The sequence below is a fragment of the Stegodyphus dumicola genome, chromosome 10 (assembly GCF_044657685.1).
Source record: "Stegodyphus dumicola isolate Sdum_Otavi_A_Nest chromosome 10, ASM4465768v1".
Lineage (NCBI taxonomy): Eukaryota > Metazoa > Arthropoda > Arachnida > Araneae > Eresidae > Stegodyphus > Stegodyphus dumicola.
The window spans coordinates 136,711,017-136,734,171 of NC_140777.1; the positions used below are offsets into that span (position 1 = coordinate 136,711,017).

The 23,155-nt window shown below is 32.9% G+C and overlaps 1 protein-coding gene and 1 long non-coding RNA gene across 3 annotated transcripts in view; one reads left to right on the forward strand and one right to left on the reverse strand.

The window, feature by feature from the left end:
- LOC118182984 (uncharacterized) overlaps positions 1–18,098 on the reverse strand; it is a 137,601-nt gene extending 119,503 nt beyond the window's left edge. For both annotated transcript variants that reach the window (XR_004757156.2, XR_004757155.2), the window contains exon 1: positions 17,690–18,098. This is a non-coding gene — a long non-coding RNA (uncharacterized LOC118182984). The remainder of the gene's footprint in view (positions 1–17,689) is intronic.
- LOC118192073 (uncharacterized) overlaps positions 1–23,155 on the forward strand; it is a 544,392-nt gene that overhangs the window by 462,724 nt on the left and 58,513 nt on the right. The window lies entirely within an intron of this gene.

The following is a 23,155-nucleotide window of genomic DNA, read 5'->3' on the forward strand; positions in this document are numbered from 1 at the left end:
TCCAGACATATCGATAAATCGCTTTGTGTCTATCAAATGTTTACAATAGTGAATTACGCAGTTTACAATAGTGAAAGACTTCAGCTTAAATTTCCAGAAGGCAGAAATTTTTGAAATAAATACTAGAAAAAAAAATCTGAAAGGTTTCAGATTTTAAATTACGTCCAAAGGGGCGTTTTTTTAATGTTTTATGTGTTACCTTTATTTATTAAATATCATGTTCTTTTCACTTAAACCATAAAATTCAGTTCAATAGCAATGTCGCAAAATAATTTTAAAATCAGCCTATCTTTAGAATTTCCGGTACACGGTTTCGCGCGCTGGAGATAAAAAGGTTTTCTTTTTTTCCGCGTAAAGTGTTGCCATTGCTCGCTGTTAAATCGTTGAGTTTGTTACTCAAAAATTCTTTAACGTTTTAGAAAATAGGAAATCGATCATAAAACAAATTCCAAATTTCAAATTGGATCTTCCACATGCCCATATTCGTAGGAGGATGACGTCATTCGAAATTCGATGGCTCTATGTACCATTGTTTTATCACAATGCGAGAAATATACGTACATTTATGCAGATGAGTCATTATTTAATTTCTTCAAATAGTATAATGCAGGACTCTAACATTTGGTGGCAACAGTTTGAAAAGTGAAACGCACATTTATAGTGATTCAACGCAAAACGAAAACAATAGTCCTTCAGGGACAAAGCCCCTTTAGACTAATAATACCTTGGCGAAAGGAAAATACACATCGAGTCTTCAAGAAATTCGAGGTACAGAAGGAGAAAACAAGACATTTCTTACTGTCATTTGTAAGATTCCCAGGGTCTTGGACAACGATAGATGTTCTCTTCTTCTTGGTCTTTATAAATTCTTAGAACAAATCTAGAAACTCTTCAGATAAGTAGTATAAGTAATATACTATAGCTCAGATAAATGATTCAAATTTTGAAATTTTTTTGTTAATGTATAGTACATGTGTAATGTTTAGCCTTTTAAATTTACAGGTGATATCTTCAGAACAAAATATTGCACTTTGATACACATAGTAAGAAATTACCTTTTTCATGCTTTGTGTTTCAAGTAATATACTGAAACTAGCATTTTTGAAAATTAGGTTTTCATTATGCATGTACGCTCATGCATGTATGACTTTGCGCCTGGGCTTTCTTCAGTGCCATTTAAGAAACATCAAGAGATTAAAATTAAATAACCATGAGCAAAAATGTTTTTAAAAACATGAAGCAGTAATTGGTCCATGTTTTTTTTAATACATTTTAGGTTAATTTTAAAAAAAATGCAGTTAAAATATTTAGTTACAAAAAAGCATCACTAATTTTGTTTGGGTGAGAAAAAATATTCTTATGTTTATGCTGATGTTTTAAAACTTAATTTTAGTAAACTTAATTAGAAAGGGAAAAAAACTTAGTTGCAAAAAGTACCAACACTAAAACTAAACTAAAAATGAAAGTTAGAATATGAAACTTTTATACCGTGAGCATCTGTGAGTAGAATAAAAAGTTTATAGCAGTAATGTTGCTTAAATACGCTTTTATTGTATATTAGGATGGAAATGCCCCTCTCTCTCTCGTTTCTTACTTCCTTGTACGAAGTAAAAAGAGAGTATTGTAATCGCGAAAAATTTCGGATATCATATTTCAACGAAAATATCCATTTTGACAGCTATCGAATGCAATTTAGCGATGTTTTTCCGTGACATCTGTACTTAAGAACAGAATAAAGGACTCTTCCCCCTTCCCCAAAAAAATTAAAACTGATTTAAAATGAATTATGAAGAGAATTTTCGTATCGTCTTGCACGTACGCATGTATCTCGCATAACTCAAAAATGAGTAGTCTCAGAACGTAGAAATATTTGTATATAGGTCTGCTATAACATGTAGATGTGCCCCTCCGATTTTGGTTTATATACTTACTCTGTTACTCGGCTCAGTGAGCTCAGTTTCTTTAATCTTATATGTTTGTAAATTGTGTATTTTTTGCTTTAAAAAGGATTTAACTATGTTGTTCTTACCTTCCGGTTAAGGGTTTTATGCATTTAGTAAATTTGCATGCAGTATTTGTAGAATTATCAACAATTTAAAAGTTGCTTAATTTCGGCTAACCTAATTAATTATCTTTACCAAAGCGGCCATATTTGTTTTCATTTGAAACTTAGCAGAATAGTGGATTTGTTGCCAATCTAGAGAAACTAAGCTTCGCAGCCACAAACATAATGCCTTCTTCTACGAGTATTATTGCGAATTAAATCATGCTTAATCCATTCTGGGATTTATTCGCGGAAAGACGTGTGTAAGATTTACTTCGTAATTTTCAATATAGATATTTTGAGTTTTTATGTATTTTTTTTTTTTTTTTTTTTTTTTTTCTTGTCGTAAAGTAAGAACTGAAATAATTGAATGAGAAATACTGTTTCTTTTCGTTTGCTTTTTTTAATTTTTTTTATACATCGTTTTAGGTTTATTATAGTATTTGAGAAGAAAGTGTGGCAGCGATTAGATAATTCTTCAGATGATGTAAATTTTGTGCATTCTGAGTTATAAAACTCAATTGCCATTTTAATGACCGTTTACGACTATCAATGCCTATATTGCTTTATGTTCAAAAATTGCTTGTCTGCGCATGCCATGTTGAGATTACTAGTTTGCTTTAGGAAATTTTCTATTTCATCTCCATAGTTTAAAAAGGTCGTATGCTTATCATGAAAATTTCTTACCTACGGGTGTTGATGCCAAAAGGCGTCATTTCTTAAATATTTACCATGAAAGGCCACTGGCACTAGTTTGATTTACTAGTCAAGACTCGAAGAAGTCGGTATTAGCCGAAGAAAGAAATTCACAAAGTTCAGAAAAGTTATAAAATGAATGAAATGTAACGCTGTTAAGTGAATCTAGCGCCAGAGTGTCGCTGTGGTAAACAAATATAGTGCATTTATTCTATTGTGGTTTATGCGCTATCGACGAAATATATTTAATTCAATCCAATAAAGTTTGAATGAAATGCAAGAAAAAAAGTGTATAATTTAATATTCCGTACAAAGAAGTCATATGGTGTACACATCAGATTTTTTTTATTCATTAGCTTATGTATTAAAAATTAGCTTTCAGCCACCGCTAATAATTTCGGAAAGAATGAGACCATTATGGTATCACCGTTGGCTGCCATTTTAAAGCCTTGAACATTCCTGTTTATCTAAACTACTGACATCAGTAATTCTAACTGCAAATTGTCACCCGAATATTGCAACGTTTAACTGCTTTCCCTTCTTTTAAATAGAAACTATCCGAAATTCACCTCGAGAATACTGAATTTCGAGCCATATCCTTCCGACCATTTATAAACATCAATTTTCGTCACAAAATCAAATAATACATTTATTCTTTTCTTCATAATCACGCTGCGATCGTATTATCTGATGTATCCTTTTTAGATAAAATCCTTACACGTCTTAAACCCTCCGAGCGTTACGGGTTTAGGCCTGAAATTCCAAAGTTCCTCAAAATGTCATGAATAAGCCGTATTTTCTCGATTTTAATTAAAGAATGACTCTCTGATTTTGTACCTTGATATTTATATGTATATATATATATATATATATATATATATTTATATTTTAAATTTCATTCTTATTTGAGAAGCAAGATATTTTATTACTACCGTACGCACTTTTTCTCACTGAGAAATAAATTCAGTGTCATCATCTGTGTCTGAAATGTACTGGGTGATCAAAAAGTCAGTATAAATTTGAAAACTTAATAAATCACGGAATAATGTAGATAGAGAGGTAAAAATTGACACACATACTTAGAATGACATGGGGTTTTATTAGAACCAAAAAAAAAAAGTTTATCGGGCCTTTTTTCTTCGAGGAAATGCGTGATTCTGGTTTTGTAACTGCTACCGTGACGGGTGAGAGGTACGCCGATATGTTACAGAATCGCATCGTCCCCAGCCTGGCTGATAAACACCTGCTGGAACGTACGATTTTTATGCAGGATGCGCTCCACCCCATATTGCTAGACGCGTGAAAGATCTCTTGCGCGCGTCGTTTGGTGGTGATCGTGTGCTCAGCCGCCACTTTCGTCATGCTTGGCCTCCCAGGTCCCCAGACCTCAGTCCGTGCGATTATTGGCTTTGGGGTTACCTGAAGTCGCAAGTGTATCGTGATCGACCGACATCTCTAGGGATGCTGAACGACAACATCCGACGCCAGTGCCTCACCATAACTCCGGACATGCTTTACAGTGCTGTTCACAACATTATTCCTCGACTACAGCTATTGTTGAGGAATGTGAGGAATGATGGTGAACATATTGAGCATTTCCTGTAAAGAACATCATCTTTGCTTTGTCTTAATTTGTTATGCTAATTATTGCTTTTCTGATCAGATTATTGCTTATCTAATAAAAACCCATGTTATTCTAAGTATGTGTGTCAATTTTTACCTCTCTATCTACATTATTCCGTGATTTATTAAGTTTTCAAATTTATACTGACTTTTTGATCACCCAGTACTTGAGGTCGAAGAAGAATAAATGGGTTTGTTTACAAGAAGCAGAAGGAAAAAACGAGAACTCAACATAATATTCCTACTTAGCTATTTGAATCATTTCTTCCGTTCTGGAAGCCCACCAGCGGCCGAGCGGTAAAGTCACTGAACAGTGGTAGTTCGGTTCGAGGTTCGAATCCCGCGAACGGGCTGGTTGCATGGGTGTTTTCGGGGTTTTTCCCATGTGAAACGTGTATACGAGCCAGTTTCCCTTGGAAAGTCCTCCACGAGGCAGATAGCCCTAGTGTGCTTTGCCATAATTAAATACTACTACTCTTCCGTTCTGGTTTTGCGTTGCAGTATCTTTTCCAGATGTGCTGTAGTTTTGCTGTCGATTGCTGTTCATTATTCTTGATATTTTTTTATCTATTTTAAAATCGCTTTAGTGTGAAGGTACTTTTAGCTTACAATTTAATCGTAGTATGGAAGATCAAAGAGTACTTACAAAACGAACTATCAAAAGTTTTTTTTTTTTTTTTTTTCCCTCAACATACTTTTAAATGAGAAAACGGTTTTTGAATTAGTAAGTCTACTACCCTTTTCCAAACTTTTCTTAAAAGTGCAGCAAATGCAGTGAAATTATTTGCGTAATATTTCTGGGTTTCTTGGTTAGCCTTTTTCGATAAGTATACAACAGCCAATCAGTTCTTGCCAGTTGAACAAATAACACTTTACCGTAGCCAATAGGTAGCACATTTTCATGATGAGATTTTACTGCTCCTCTGTACCCAGAGACACAAAGCTGTGTCGTAATGTACAAAAACAGTAAATTAATTGGCGACCGCTTGGCTGGAAGCAAACCATCATGGCCAACCACCAAGTGCGACATGCTGGAACCGGGCGTCTGGTCTCTTACGCCCTTGCAGCTCATACAGTTTCATAAGCTTCTTTTAAAATTAAAAAGTTCAGTAATTTGCATAGATGAGATGAGGAATTTTGTCATGCCAACTTATAAGTAATAATGTTATGAAGAAATTTTTAACAAGATTTTGGCAGCCAAAAATCAGACCTAAATTGGGAGAAAATGTGCACGTTAAATATGTTTAATAAAAGCCATTTCTTCCACATATAGGCTATCTAAATTTAAAAAAAAATCGCTGTAATTAAATACACTGTGGGGGGGATAAATTAAGGGGTGACTAAATGAAGTGTTTCCCCCTATGTGAATGACGTTTCCATTGATTTGGCTCATTTGATTATGGCAAAGCACATGAAAGATATCTGCGTGAGGAGAGGATATCTTTGTGAAGAGCTTTTTAAGGGAAACTGGCTCTTTATCCAAGTTGCACATAAAAAAAAAACACGAAAACATCCATGCAGCAAGCCTGTTTATATGAATACAAATGCCAGTGGAACTATCAGTGTTCAGCGATTTCAGTAAATGGAGCTTCAGGTACTTCCACACGTTTCCGTAATCAGACAGAAAAGCCAACGCTGCATGAAAATTTCTTTGCTCTTCAAAATTTTTTTTCTTCAAATAATAACTATATATAGTATTATTTTTTCTTTACCTAGAAAAGTATTTTTATCAGTTTAGGAAAATAATCGGTCTAGAGATAAGATATTTTTATTATCACTCGGATGTTTCCAGCAATACCGAATATTTTAGTCTTATTGCAATAGCAAAGCCATTTTGACTCCATGCCCATGCTTTTATGATCCACGCAACAGCGGTAACTTCCATGCCCATGCTTTTATGATCCACGCAACAGCTACTTGGGCAGGAGTTTACCGAGAGCAAAGGGATTTATCGCTGGTATGATGATACTTACCGTGGTATCCGTCTGATAATAATCTTTCGAAATATCGATAGATATCTATACAGGCAGCATTTCAGTGCCGCCTTTGTAACTTGCAGCACAAGAACAGAATTTCCCCACATGTATGAAACAAGATAACGTACGAGTGAAAACATTGCTTCCAACTGTATTCTTTAAAATTAAACAAAAAACAACATTAATTTGGTGTAGATTTCCAGTAAAACTCTGTCGATTTTGAGTGCGACAAACACACGCCCTTCTTCTTCAGCAGCAAAAAAGTATTTTGCCCTCGATATCGACAGAGTTTTATTCAAAATCTACAACAAATTAAAATTGCTCTTTTGCCTAATTTTAAGCTTTACATAAAGGTATTTTTCTTCCAGTTTGAAACTGCATCCTGACGCTATGCTTAGCAAATTAAATTTCGGCTCATTAATTTATTTACTTTCCTATTTCATTTATACTGTAGAGACATTAGGTTATTTCGAAGCAGGAGACATGAAAAATGAGCAATGCCCTTGCCGAGAATCGAACCACGGACCTTTCGAAAACGCGCCGAGCGTGCTGACCACATGCTAACAAGGCGGGGAGAAATACCATATAATACATTAACAATGGAACTCAATATGATATTTTTTCACGATTATTTTCATGACGATTTCATGATATTTTTGTGCAAATTTATATATGCACATAAAAATAGGTATTTCAGGCGATTCGAGTTTCAAATTGAGTTGCATAAAATTCTAATGTTTGAATATTACATTTTCTTTTTCACATCAGTGATGATTTTCTAAATAAATTTTCTCGCAAAAGTGACTTCTACAGGCATGCGCAGATCTCATTTCAACTCGTATTTGATCTCATATGATCACTGAGATATTTAAACCATGTAATGGCTCTAATATTGTGTATTGCATGAGAAGACACTGGGTCAGAACATGCAAGAAATGGATAACTGATGGAAAACCACCAAAACTTAGTCCACTTACAGGGCCAAACATAGGAGGTAAGAACAGTGTTGCTGCAAATATGAGACTTCTAGCTGTAGATGAAGCAATATTTTCTGCAGAAACCAATTCTGATGATTTATTTATTGATAATGGGGCCTCAAAAGCCTGTTGTCAATAACAGTCACTACTTTATAGACGTTGAAAAATTTAAGTAGCTAACTTTTCGAAATTATTTCATGATGTAAGAACTTTAACTCAAAAATCTGACTTTCATAATTCCTTGAAAATGTTTTCACAAAAGTTGAGTTGAGTTGCACCAGATTATATCTTTGAAATAAATAAAACGTAAGACAGAGCCATGGCTGTAAGAACGCACTGTTGTTAGAATAATCGGCTTTTATTTTAAACTGTTCTATAACCCGCTGCTTCGTAGCATAACAAGAGTATTTCTACCATGCATAATATTTATGATCTCAGATCATACGGTGAGTAATATTAACACGTAGGCAATAAATAAGTAGTTCACATTGCCATGGGCCTGTCTTTTCAAAATGAGAATAGAATAGAAGACTGGAATTATAATTTTATGTATTTTATTAATAGACATGCAAGCATACTCAAACATGACGATTATTTGAAAAAAATTTCTAATTTAAAATATATTAAGTTCTTGAATGTCTATGAAATCTCTCAAAAAATACATTCTGAGACTACTGAGTTCTGAGATTACTCCGTTAATCAGCGGCGGAAATGATAAACCGGTGGTATTGTGAATACGTGAAAACGCTGACATTAAATCAGCAGTTTCTCTTATCCAGAGTTCGGTGCTGTTGTTTTTTCGTAAGTTCCGAAATCAAGCAAAGTGCCAGTTGTACATATCATAATGAAACACAGCAGTTCAAAATATCCAATACTGGATCTGCAAGCTTCTTTTCGAGCAGCATAAAAAACACAGAAAGGAAAATAGTAGTTATGGAAACTTATTTGTATTCTCAAATTGCAGGAAATTTTCAGACTTTGAGCTCATACTCCAGTTTAATGACCATATATATATATATGTGTATGTAAGATATAACAAAATACTATAGCTGCTTTAAAAATATATTTGGCGGCCTCTAAATTAACATTCTAGATGTGGTGATCTCCCCCTAAATTCAGCTGTTCTCCCAAATTCGAGATTTTATGTAATGCTACTGAAAAGAGCAACCAAAACTAATATCAACCAATCATAGCTTGTCTCTACAATCGCACCTAATCTGGTATAAGTACTTCTGAAGATAATTACGCTTCTGCTAGCTTCTACCTTGTTAATATCTCCTCGCTTTGCTTCCCCGTCTAAAATGCCTGCGTCTTAATTTTAAGAATCAATGTACATGGCAATTTATCGTATATCATTATGATTTAATCGTAGAAATGTCTCGGATTTCATTATGATTGGATAAACATCTACGGAGAGGATTTTATATGGTGGAAATAATAAAGCCTAGAAAATCGTCAAGTTCATGTTTTGTTATTTTCATCTGTGTGCCGTCACCCTTAGTCACGACGACTACAAGCTGATTCTTGTTCTATGCTCCGGATATATTACATGTATACAATGGTAAAAATCTCTACTTGTATCCGGACCTATACTTCTTTTAGAATTTGTTTCACTCTTCCTTCTTGCATTCGCTTTATTTTCATTAATATCCTTTTAACGCAGTTATTTTGCTTTTTAAATTCGTAATAAACCTTGAAGAGGACCCTCAAAAACCTACGAGAAAAAACTTTACAGGTCGCTAGAAACCGCTAATATGCCACGAGTGCTAAGAAAAGGAATTATTCTCATTTTTATCGTTCTTAGAGACAATATATTACGCTGTACCAAAATTCCAATATTTTTTCCTCGTGTTTTGCTCATTCATTCAAAATGTCGAAATCCCTTATCTTCGTAGGTATTGATACTCATCCCTAAAAGGACCCCAAACTGAAAATAACATCAAACACCGCAAATTTAAAATTAAATATCTCGGTCAACTTTTGTCGTAAGGGAGTGAAACGTTTTGTGTTTTATTTTTTATAACGAGTGCAACATTTAATCTAAGCATAAGGACCAGAAGAATGTCTAAAAGGTTATATCACATTATTTTTACAAAATTGATTTCCTTAAATTTAAAAAGGCCCAAACAGGAATATTTGCGTCGTTTAAAACACTTTTGTGACTGAATCTATACATCTACGCCAAAAGTTTGTGTAAATGCAGGTCAGCAAGTACTTTTGCAGGTGCAGTGTTTAATGCATTTTATTGTGCAAAATATTTTATTATTAATTTACTTAATTGTGGTAAAGTCTTATTTGCATAATATGTATATTAAACTTTACTGTAAATACTAACGAAAAGGAGGACAATACCGTACTCGAAACAGACGCAAATTTCATGGAGGTAGGAACTAAGATGGAGTTGCCCTAAACAAGTTTCTCCCGTACTCTGCTCTGAAGCACCGGCGATCCCTACGTGGTGGCCAAAACATTGGGTCATTTACCATTGACTTCGATGGGATTTGACGCGTTCGGATGTAAATATTTTGTAATTACGTCGTAAATATACATATAAATGTATATATTTTCTTTTTCTACAACACTTCAGAGTCCTAAGTATATGAAAACAACATATTTTTAAACAACATTTCATTCTGAACGGAATTAAATGCTATACTTTTCGCAGGACAGTTTTCTCAGAATAGTTTAATTTGAATGAAATATTTGCACAAGTTTTCGTTAATTACATTAGAAAAAAAAATTAAGGTAATTCGATTTTATTCGGTTAAGGTACAAAAATTAAGATCAAAGTTTATTGTATTATTAATATTAAAATTATGCATTATTTCTTTTCTATTTATAGAACTTCTTCCTAAAATACTTTCTTAAATATGACATGATTTTTTGGCTTCTGAGGCATCTTTTAAATCGAAAAATGTAAGTCAATTTATAATTAATGCTCTATTCAGTTCATTTTAAATTAGAGAATTATTAGGAATTAGCGAAATACTTTAAATAGTACTTGACTTTCTCTGAACATTTCTGAAAGGGAATAAAATAAGATTTTTTTTTTTTTTTTTTTTTTTTTTTTTTTTTTTAAGTATTATTTAAAACTTGTAACTGAGTTATTATAAAATGTAAGGGGATGTAAGGGGAATAATTCTTTTAATTATACTTATCAGACTTTTTTTTATCCTTCATTTCAACAATACATATTCCAAAAATCTTTATTATTTTCTTAAGTGCGCATCTCATAGCATTTGCTTTACAGTACCTTTTAACAGATTGCTTTCCAATACAAACAATTCTTGCTTAAATAGTTTTATAACGTATTTGTCAACAGGATTTCAATTTATGTTTACAATTCAACATTAAGGTTATTATATATTTAGATAACATTTATAATCATTATAAATTAGATACATTTAATAATTAGATTTCTTCACAGTACTTTCACAGTTGTTTATAAATGAATAAATTCTTCATTTCAAATACATTTATAAATAATTTAATGAATATTTATGTATTTTTTCAAAGGCAGATACATGCTTTTTGCAATAATATGCAACAATAATATATGGATGTGAAAAAAATGTGTTTTATTTAAAACATTTTGGCGTTTGGAAAATAAAATAAAAGTAGCGAATACTCTACCAAGGGTATCGAAAGACGTATACAATTTTAAATGTACCGTAAGGTATTTTTTATTCTTTAAGCATAACATTTTTCTTAAAATCTATATTTTTGTATTTCAACAGCTTAAAATTTTATAAAACAAATTCATAATCAAAATCGCGCTGTTGTTAATTATCGAAAAATAACCAAGATGTGATTTTTGCGTAAATGTCACTAAACTATACAAATTGCTATTATCCATCACACTATGAATGTTTCTTTCATGCGAAAGTGTCCCTTTTTCGATTTGTATGGAACTGTCGTGTGTCGAAATACTATCAGAACCCTGTCAAGCGAGCTTCTGAATGTAAACAAAGAACACCTCATCTGGTGACCCAAGCTTCAAAGTAGTGCTTCACTTCTAGTGCCGACTGGCCTCTCCTTCCTTTCCTACCTCCATGGCAAATTTAATAATTATTTTACAAATTGAATTTTACATTGAAGTATATTTCATTCCCAAAACTTGGAATAAATTTAAAATCTCAGCGCGTAGCTGTGGTTAGGAAGATTTCTATCAGTGAAGGAAAAGCAGTAGCGGTCCACAATGAAATTATTGCAGAGTTTGAAATTATTACGAAGGAATCAAGCATACAAGTCTGACTGAAGGAAGACAAGAGCGAAGAAACTTGCAGGATTTCATCAGTTAAGGAAAGCTGATACAAGAACTCCGATACCTGTTACTTCGTCCGTAACAATACGTCTGCAAAGTGATCACCACGCCAATCATTTGCCTAATTTATTTATTTGAAGAACTATGAGAAAAAATAGAACTGGAATTACTACGGCGTGAGACAAGCAAGATTGCTGAAAGTTCCTTTACCTTTCTTTCGTGTTTTTTTTTTTTTTTTTTTTTTTTTTTTTTTTTTTTTAATGGCCGACCGCTTTATTTAATAGCTATTAGCCTTGCGCCACAACAAGGACTGGAAAGGATGGCCATCGTTGTCTCCTACGAAGGGACGACAGTTACAACCATGCCTTCCCCGTCATTCGCACCCGGGCCCATCACAACGGGGTCTTTACCACTATACCGGCTGGAGACGACTACTGAAAGTTAGTGTCAGGATTATCCGATATTTGTGGAATCAGTTCCAAATAAGCTGCCGGGCAGAAAAAGGAAATAACAGAAAAATTTATTCTTAAAAACCAATCGAAAACGATTTGATATTTCAAATAATGAGAAATTAAAAACTAAAGAATTATAATTATTATAAGTAAAGCATAATGTTAAAATTTGTTTTATTCAAAAACGGTAGCATTCAGATTTAAAATATTAATATGTTTGTATTGCGAAAGTAAACATCACCACCAAATTTAAATACGAGTATAATCGTACACCTCTATTATAATGCAAAGCGCACTATCAGTTTTAAAGTAAACCTATACAACTTTTATTGTGAAATAAAATTTTAATACACTTTAATTATTAATAATTAAAAATGTTTTTATACGTTTAAAAAAAAGGTATTATATGCCGATACTAGCATTTAATCGAACCTTTCGGACTGCTTGTTCTTGCCCACAGTTCTTCATTTTTTAAAGAATAATAGTTGGAAGGAAAGGAGAAGGACACGAAACTTCATCACTGGTTTTGCAGGTATATTTTCCATCTCCTTTACTGTACAGCTGCAACAAAATTTCGATGGAGGAACAGATGCGAGGGTCTCCCATCTATTTTCTCCTACCACCAAGCCTCTCGAGAAGATTTTTCATATCAACGGAGTTTAAAGTGCCACCATGAGGCATAGACAATATATGTTAGCAAACATCCAAACCTTCGAACTCGGGAAGCCAATTTGAACCCAGGAAAACGATACTGTAGCAGTATCACCAATTACTATATTGATTACAGAAAGTAACTATAAAAAAAATTAAAACAAGATCAATCGTATTGTAAAACTGTTTTGAGAATACTATAATTTTTTTAGTAATTTTGGATTAATTCTACTCCGTTTCTTTCTCCACTGTATATTTGTCAATGAATGAAATCCGGTATTCTCGCTCAAGTGTTCCACTTTGTATTCGCCTTAGGTCATGAATATGAGTAGCATGATACATCCACCTAATGATTAGTCATGAGACGAATTTTGTTATTCTTGTTGTAGTGCCAGTGTTCGGATAACAGAATGACTATGAGCTTCTCTTAAAAGAATAATTGCACGGAGTATGAGAGGAACAACAGCCCCGCCACTCTACTGAATTGTGGTGGTAGTTTGTCAATAATGGGGACAAACTTATGACCATGTTGGAAGACGTCAGAAGAATGTGTGTGCATGAATGAAAAATAAAGATGGCTATCTGTGCTGTTTTTTATTTGACTGTAGTAGTAAAATGATGACTATTGACAAATATTAAATAGGATTGCTTCATTTTATAATCTCAAAATAGGATCATTTGTTATTTTGTTGTTGTCGTGTCTGTGATGAAGCCTGTTCATATAGTGCCATGGATGAAGATAGCCTTGGTAATCAGCAAAATGTTATCATCGTAGAGGTTTGGTCTTTTTAAACAATACCTCAATTTTTAACAATTCAGCAAGCATGGTCGGGCAATCAAAAATTATGCAGTTGTCAATTCTGTATCCGAGTATTTATCACAGCTTCTGTAGGTTTTCCTATTTTCTCTGACAGTTTTCATTGCTCTGTTAGCTTCCAGTCCAAATGGCCAGTGCTAAGTTTGACTATGGTTTTAGCTATAATTCGATCTCGATTGGCATTATGGAGGTGGTGCTTTGTTGCAATTAAATGTTCCTTCAATTTGCATTTTGCCATGGTATTAGCGTCCAAGAAAGTGACATTTATGTAATTAAAACAGTTGAGATTTCAAGCCTCTTTTGCCAATTTATCTGCATTTTCGTTATCTGCTATGTTGATATGAGCTGGCAACTTAGATCGTTTAAACTACATTTTTTAATGTGTGGTAAGTACGATAATGACCATCGAGAAATATGATAGGACCTTCTGAAGACCCCATCAGTGCATTATTCTGGTAGTGTCGTACAATTTAATATAATAATCTGTTAATGAAAAAAAAAATAAGAATATGTAATTTCTTTGTATTTCTTTATTTATCTGTTCATATATTGATGTTTTTCACCTCGTTTAGTATGGTTATGTTATCATTCTCCTGGTTTTTGATCGCTCTTTGAATGGTGCTCGGAAACAATGTCACCCGAAAAAAAGGGGGAAACGGAAAGAAGGGCACGGGAATATAAGGAACGGAAAAATAGGAACTCTAAAATCTCATCAAATAACATCGCCAATCGGGTTTGGGGAAAACAGCCAAATTCTCATTTAACCAGCAAGTTTATTATAGCGGACTCTCTTGAGGGAGGTGTTAAGGGTAAAACGCTGAGCTAGCTGCAGCCTTTCAAGGTCATTTGGAAGGAGGTTTCTGAAGATGTCTCTGGGAAAATCGTATCCTCCACCTGTTCTTAGATAGATTTGTTTCTTCCTGTTCTGGAAACAGACCCAGTTTGTGGACTGGTCACATCCACCCGGAAAGGAAGACTTAATGTGGCTTTGCTCTATTGAATTAATTATTACCGGCCGTGGAACTAAATGATTTCATTCATCTCTATGCATGGAAACTCCATCCTTATGCATGGAAACTCCATCCTTATGCATGGAAACTGGGGCCAAAATACAGTCTAAATGACAAGGATGCCATCGTCCAAAATGGCCATATATTAGAATCCTTTTAGAACTTTTGTAGTGGAAACCACAAAATACAAATTGCTTTACTTTGCACAAAACACAAAGAAAAAGAAGAAAATGTAAAAAGTATTTAAAATTATCAGTTCTTTGTTAAATAACTGAAATTGTGTTGACTAAATAACTGAAGTCAGAGCAAATTCCAAGTATAAAATATTCGAATGTTCTCAAAATCAAAAAGGTCGGGAAAATATGCTGGGATAATATATTTTTCTTTAATAAAATAAGATTAATGTTGATGAATGTTGAAATGGAAATAATTTGAACAATGCATCATCAAGCAGAAAACTCGGTGACAAGCACTCCCACGTGTTTAAACCCACCCACATGTTACAGCCCTTTTCCCGAGATTATTTTATCTTGTCTTCAGAAAGAGGAAAAAACGTTATCTTTCACATCATAGCCAACAGTTTTCTAGTAACAATCTATTTAAAATGAGTAATTTAGATCGTATTTAATTCTTTGTTTTAGGGGTAATGTGAGAAGGATAATTGTTTCTTTCTACTCCCATATTTCTTTCTTTTCTTCCTCATTTTCATTCCTTTACATGACATAAAAGAAAACTTTAAAAGAAAAAAAACTAACAGAAGATGTCATTATGGCGCATCCAGAAATGTCTCCCAAAACCAAAAAAGGAAAAAAAAATACTAACTGCTTTTAAAAAAAATCCATTTTCTGAATTCATTTTTGAGTTAGCGCAAATGGTTAGGGAAAAGATAAAAAAAATAATAATATAATACTAGTAAATGATGATAAAAATGTGCCAAGTCATTTCCTGGACGTCACATGAGTGAAATCGAGAATCTTTTGTTAAAAGACGAAGAGAGGGGGAAGAAAAAGTGTGGGGAGGGGGAGTTCATTCATGGGGGCGTCCGCTGAATGAGAGGATCGATACCGCCCATTGATTGGTCGAGGCGAGGAAACAGCTGGCGAGAATTTCCCCTCTCCTCCCACACACCTTATGCGCCGTCAATGGAGCCACGCCCTCCCGCGCTTCATTGATGAAAAGGGTCTGCATCCCGATGCGTCACCGGATGCCGCAACCATTTCGCCGACACCCCTCAGGCCGATACCCTATGGCCCCCAAAATACCTGCAAAATCACTTCACGCATCTACGCGTCCGTCACTCGCCCCCACCCATCTTTTTCTCTTGATCTTTGAATACGCCAGTGTCTCTACGTGATGATATTTCAGCGAAACCTCGCGATCTTTTCCTGAAGCAATATTGCTTCGTCAACGAACGTGATAGAAATTCTACGGCATTCTATGTGACGCTTAAAAATGAATAAAAGACGATTTGAAAATTTTTAATCGAATTCGGTGATACTTTGTTGTGAATTCCTTATACAACGTAGGTTTAAAGCAGAATAATTGCTGTTTGAGAATGGCTTCTCAGACGATGATGAGAATATAGGAATGGTAAAATGATCAGTTATAGACCTTAACAGAAACACGATTCAAGACACGTTTCTAGCTTTATCAAATGAAAATACTACCTTGCATTATTATTAAAAAATTACAAATATTGAAATAAAAGATGCTGGAAATTTGAAAATTACTTTCTTAAAATTACATTTAAAGTAACGCTTCCAGTTTACAGGTTATATAATAGTCCAATCTTGAAAAGTTTTGATTTTGTCAGATTTGATTTGATTATCCAAATCATATTTCATGAGGATCAACTAACGTGAGATATTTAAGGAAAAAATTGACTTCATAATGGCCATTACAAGAAAACAAGCTGCTATAAAACATATGTTTGAAAAGACGAGTCCACCAGCGATCGATTGGTAAAATCGCTGAATACTGCTAGTTCCGACCTGGTTCGATTCCATGCGAACTGCTGGCTGCATGGGCGTTTCGCGGTTTTCGCCATGTGTAACGTGTATGCAAGCCAGTTCCCTCAGAAAATCCTCCACGAAAACATCCCTCCACTAAGGCAGATAGCACTGATGTGTTTTACCATAATCAACTAAACCAAAAACCAGTTGAAAAGAAGCTCCTAAGCGAGATATTTGAATGAAATGGTGAGAGAAGAGTAATAATAATTATATTTATATATAATGTAAATAAAAATTATTTTTAAATGCAGTTTACAATAATTAGAGACCTAATATATATATATATATATAAAGAAGGAGGAAGGATTATAATACACGTAACTGGGAAATTATTCCTTGAACTAAATGCAAAATTAATACAAAAATAAAATAAATGAAATTGATATATATATATATATATATATATATAATTTATCAAGCAAAGCAGTAAAAACAATTTTGGTCAAGAAAACATCTTGCGCAATATGCTGCAAAATAAGTAAAAAATAAAAATTGTAGAAAGCTCGCCTAAAAGTTACCAAGAGCTGCCGCTCCAAAAGGTTAAAGACGTTTTCAAAAATCAATACACATGAAAAGCAAATCATTATACATGTAAAACATAAATACAATAAAATTAAATAACAGAAAAAGTTAAAAAGTAAGCGGAAAATGGTAAATTAGCCCAATTCGACATCCAAACAGGCTTTTCAAGGGAAATTTCATTGTTTGAACGTCGAATCAAGCTAACCCCATTACGCGTTTCGCCGAAACAGACAATTGAAACTTTTACGCTAAAAAATTTTTTGACAAAGTGTCTTGGAAATTTTAATAGTCTCAATTCTCTGTTCCAATTTCCCGACGCGTCCGCTTAGAAAGACACATTAAGGTGTTAAAATATGTAAATCAAAATCAAACTTTCTAAATCTAGTCTAAAATTAAAATCAAAACGAAAATAAATAGCGATGAGCTATTAGTCCTAAAAATACAAATACATTCGGGCTGGGCCTGCAAGCTTAAAGATTAACAATTTAATTTTTTAAATTGTAGATTTTATAAAACTGTAAGAAAACCTGTAGTTAATAATCAATATAAAATTAAAAAAATTGAGAAAAGAACAACTCAGTGGGTCTTCTTGCTAAGACCAAGAAAAAGTTGTAACAAAAGAAACAAAAGAAACAAAAAACTGACCTTGGCGATGTAAAGCTGTCCCTCTGAAAACATGTAGTAAAATGGCTGCTAACTTTAAGCGTCTTATTTTTGGATGACGTAGGTAGGGGGGAGCGAAGAGTTGTGGGCGTTTAGCCAATGCGAAGTGATTTTCGTCATCTGTAACTCGTCTCCTATTATCGGAGGGCGCCGGAAACCTCGTGAATCGTGTTAAGAGCTCAAAAAATGGCGCTTGGCTTGCTCTTAACACGATTCACGAGGTTTCCGGCCCCCTCCGATAATAGGAGACGAGTTACAGATGACGAAAATCACTTCGCATTGGCTAAACGCCCACAACTCTTCGCTCCCCCCTACCTACGTCATCCAAAAATAAGACGCTTAAAGTTAGCAGCCATTTTACTACATGTTTTCAGAGGGACAGCTTTACATCGCCAAGGTCAGTTTTTTGTTTCTTTTGTTTCTTTTGTTACAACTTTTTCTTGGTCTTAGCAAGAAGACCCACTGAGTTGTTCTTTTCTCAATTTTTTTAATTTTATATTGATTATTAACTACAGGTTTTCTTACAGTTTTATAAAATCTACAATTTAAAAAATTAAATTGTTAATCTTTAAGCTTGCAGGCCCAGCCCGAATGTATTTGTATTTTTAGGACTAATAGCTCATCGCTATTTATTTTCGTTTTGATTTTAATTTTAGACTAGATTTAGAAAGTTTGATTTTGATTTACATATTTTAACACCTTAATGTGTCTTTCTAAGCGGACGCGTCGGGAAATTGGAACAGAGAATTGAGACTATTAAAATTTCCAAGACACTTTGTCAAAAAATTTTTTAGCGTAAAAGTTTCAATTGTCTGTTTCGGCGAAACGCGTAATGGGGTTAGCTTGATTCGACGTTCAAACAATGAAATTTCCCTTGAAAAGCCTGTTTGGATGTCGAATTGGGCTAATTTACCATTTTCCGCTTACTTTTTAACTTTTTCTGTTATTTAATTTTATTGTATTTATGTTTTACATGTATAATGATTTGCTTTTCATGTGTATTGATTTTTGAAAACGTCTTTAACCTTTTGGAGCGGCAGCTCTTGGTAACTTTTAGGCGAGCTTTCTACAATTTATATATATATATATATATATATTTCCAATGAGCAATCAAGAGAATTCTCAAAGGACTCATGCTTATGAATTATACTTGGATGAATTGCTAAATCATCATGAAATTAAATTTGGGAGGGGGCGGGGAATTATTTGATTTAAATAAGTAGAATATAAAACTTTTAAAGTTTTCAGTAAAATAAAATAAATTTTATTTCAATAAAAGCATTAATTAAAAATTAAAATATAATATTATGTGCACTTGCATATACTTTTATGTTCAGTGAACCCTAACCACCTATGATTACAGATGACTTTCGTCTACTCTGAAGGTTGTCTTATTATAAAACATGGCCGTCAGTGATGATAGTTATCGATATGAGTAATGGATTTATTCTATTTAAACTCTTGAGCTCTGTTAAAAATACTAAAGTAGAATTGATGCATATCGGTTAATTAATAGCATAATATTAATAAAATTATGAATTAATCGCCAAGAGAAATATTGAATAATACAACAAAAATTTTAAATTAAAAAAAATACATTGCACGCATTATTTTCTGAAATACTATAAAAGAACAATATTTTCGAAATACAGAGAGCAAATGTTACGCTTGAAACAAATAAAAGCTACAAAAACCGTACATTATAAATTTGGTTCAGCGATTTTAAAAACATTCATGGCTTCAAACTTACTAAAAATATGAATCCAAAGACAATGAATCATATGCAGTATTTGAAATGGCACAGATACTTTATAGGTAGAAAGAAGTCACATGAAAATGAAGAATAATCTGGAAGACCTTCTACAAGAACCATCTCGAAAATGTAAACAAATTCAGGAACTTGGGCATACTGATTATCGGAAGACAGTCAACGGCTTGTCAAATATTTTTGGTTTGCTGAATGAGCTCCAGCAAGCAATTTTAATGTAGGAATTGAACATGCGGTGTGTTGCTGCCAAAGTTTGTGTCCCGTTTCTTAATCCCTGTGTAGAGGGGATGTCCACTTTTAGCGTGCCAAGGTCAAAACATTAGCATAATCCATCTTTCAAGCCCATTTATCCAGGGGGGAATACGCAAAATGACTTACAGGTTGTATTCCAGAAGTGGCAGAAATAATGGCACATGTGCATTATTACATTGATTACTTCTAAAATGATGTTCAGGTAATTTGCTTTTTTGTCAACAGGTGATGAATTAGTCATTTCGGGGGTCAAAAAATTGAGTCTTCATAATTCTTTTATTCTTTATTGGGTGAAGTTATGTACAATATTAAATTCTGAAATGAAAACATTTGCACACACAATTTTACGTGTCAAAATAATATGTTTGCGACATTCAAATTCTATCGGGAGCCTTCCTCGCTGCCGTCAAAAGACCTTTTGAGCAAGCAAGAAGGATTGTCATAACAGTTAAGTCCCTTTCAGCGCCCATATAAATTTCAAATATTCCACAACAGAACTAACTATTCCAGGAATTTTTTGATGAATTCTTCAATCAGGTTTCTTTGAAAAGAATTTCGTTTATCGAATATTTCAGTAAATTAAGTTAAGTTTGATTTATCAAAAGAAGCTAATGGTTTTTATACATTTCTTGGAGCAAATACATTCACTTCGAATTACCGCACCTCGAGTAATCGAAATTTTGTATTTTCTTCAGGAAGTAAAGCGCTAAACACATTTTAAGATCTTAAAGGTAATTAAAAGTTTTTCAACGGCTTTTTATGGTTCTCAGTTCTTTCAGTTCTCAATAAATAAAGAAGAGACGTAGAAAAAAAAAAATTTATTTTTATTTTTTTATTTTTTTATTTATTTTTTTTAGAGGTAAGTTGGATTTCTCCAAGGGGATTTTGCCTTTTATATCGCATTTTAAATTGAAAGAACAGTTTTCTTCTCTTGGTCATAACTGAAATCTGAGCTGCAGAAAATAACCCCGCTTTTGTGAAGACATTTGCTACAAAAGTACGAAAAATTAATCTGTTCAGGCAGAATTAATAAATCCATGTGGAGTGCGATGCGGAGCAATCGGATTGAGTCTTTCTTTAAGTAATCAGAAGTAGCGAATTAGTTTTAATCATTAAAATGACGCAGTGTTTTCAGATTTGGTCAAACTCCGAAGAAAGGTACTAATTAGTCGCAAAGTACCGATTAGTAGTAAAAGCTAGAATTATTAATCCTTAAAATATGACTAACACTCAAAATTTATTTCCATATAATGAAATTCAGAATATCTTAGTTCGGAACTTATATTCAGTTAAAAGTTTTTCTTTAATTTGAAATCAGTATTTACATGAATCGAATTTTGTTTAACCTAGAGTAGTGATTTTCAACCTTTTTTCCATCCGGATACACATTAAATTATTAAAACGATTTGGCGACACATTAACAATAAGATATAGTTTAAGGAATTTGATTTGGTTTATTTATTTATGTACTTACAATATATTTTGTAAAAATAACATGTAATAGTAGTTTTCAATGAAATATGAAATAAAATTTCATTGTAAAGTAGATGTGGAAAACTGTACAAGCACACTTAAAACATTTTATGATATTAAGGGGTAATCCCAAGATTAATCCAAAACGAATTAATTGATTTAAACGTTTTGAAATTAAATCTCGGTTATTGCACAATGGAACTAATTCGTACACCGATGTGTCGTTTATCACAAATGGATTTAGAACCTAATCAAAATTATTTGTTTTAAAGTTTCGAAAATAATGAACAAATCTTTGATGGTTGTTTATCAAATGATAAACAATCATTTTATGAATTTCTTATAACAGACTTTTTGGAAATGACTCAGACATTTGTGAACTGCCTTCTTGTAACATATTCTTCTTTTTGTCTTTTTACTTCGTTAAATATGTATCTAATAGCTTTACAAAGCGTCTTATTAAAAATAATTGGATTAAACCAAATATGTCACATAATAAGGATTCAAAATAGGAAAATGATTCAGAATGATGAAAAGAAGTTAAATATGGAAGATCTCCAGCACTGATATTATTCGATACCTCAGAAAAGTTTTGATGTGATGTTTTGGGGGTGGGTAACATTTTATTTTTGGCTAGTGAACGTTTTCTTGCCGTTTTCCACAATTCGATGATTTTAGACTTAATTAAGTACTTTTATTCCTGAGAAGTATGTAACTTGCCTGATACTATTTTAAGACGCTAATTTGTCTTAAAACAGATATATTTTGACATTTTCTATAATCATATAATATATTGTATTTTAAAAGATTATTGAAAGTTATAACAAACTCTGAAAAGTCTTAAATCTACTTGTCATTTTGATGTAATTTATTCAGATGTCCTTACTTATGAGTCAATCGTATTTCGCATCGAATTAATTTCAGATTTAAGCTTAAGAAAGAAATCTGCGTAATCAAACTTTTAACAAACATCAAACAAAACATCATATTCTATTCATTTTTACTCCCACAATCAAAATTGTTTAATGAATGACCTTCAAATTACAAACTACGAATATTTCACACAAATGCTGCCGTCAATTGGTATAGTATCTCAATAAATAAGTAATAATCAAGATAAAATTAGAAATCATTTAGTGCTACGAAATTGAGTCAAAATTTTTACATGAAATGTTTTAAAATTACGCTAGAAGCTTTTTTATTCCCCACTTGCTTCATGGGAATATATGATAAAATAATAATGATGAATATTTGATAAATATAGTTGTGTTATTTGGGACAGAGTCAGATTTAGACTTGATAAAGCCCTAAGCTATTTGAGATATGGGAATTTGTTTCTTCCATGTTTATCCCTTTTCCTACTAATTTTAACAGCTGAAAACAGGTAAAAGAAAAATACGCTGTGACTACTCTTTCTGAAAAGGCGGCATAAATGACAAAAAGAGCAGATTAAAAAGCACACATATACTGATGTTATTATACAATTGGATATCAAAAGACTAATCATTTCCAATAATACTCTTTTTACTAAAACAAAGTATTTGAGTATACATTTTACATAATTACAATAAATCAGAAGTTCCTAAATCATATGCTTAAACACAAGGGTGAAGAGTACATGAGGGGAAGAAACATGCGAATAAATACCGTAGTCATTACCATTATACTCTTAAGCAAAAAACTAATTTTATAAAGCATATTTAATTAACGCAATTGCTAATGAGTCCTAGATACCTATCGGATATCAAACGCTTGTTATTTCTTAAATGTATTTCCGAAATATGAGAAATTTTTAGAAATTGCAACTTCATTAAACCCATTAATATTAAGCTTGTTATTATGTTCTTTTCTGTTAAGGTCAAAATATGTTAATAAAGCGATTATTCTCAAGAAAAATTGGCATTACCATGTGTTCAATATAAATTATTCAGTCTTGCGTATTAATGACATTTGTA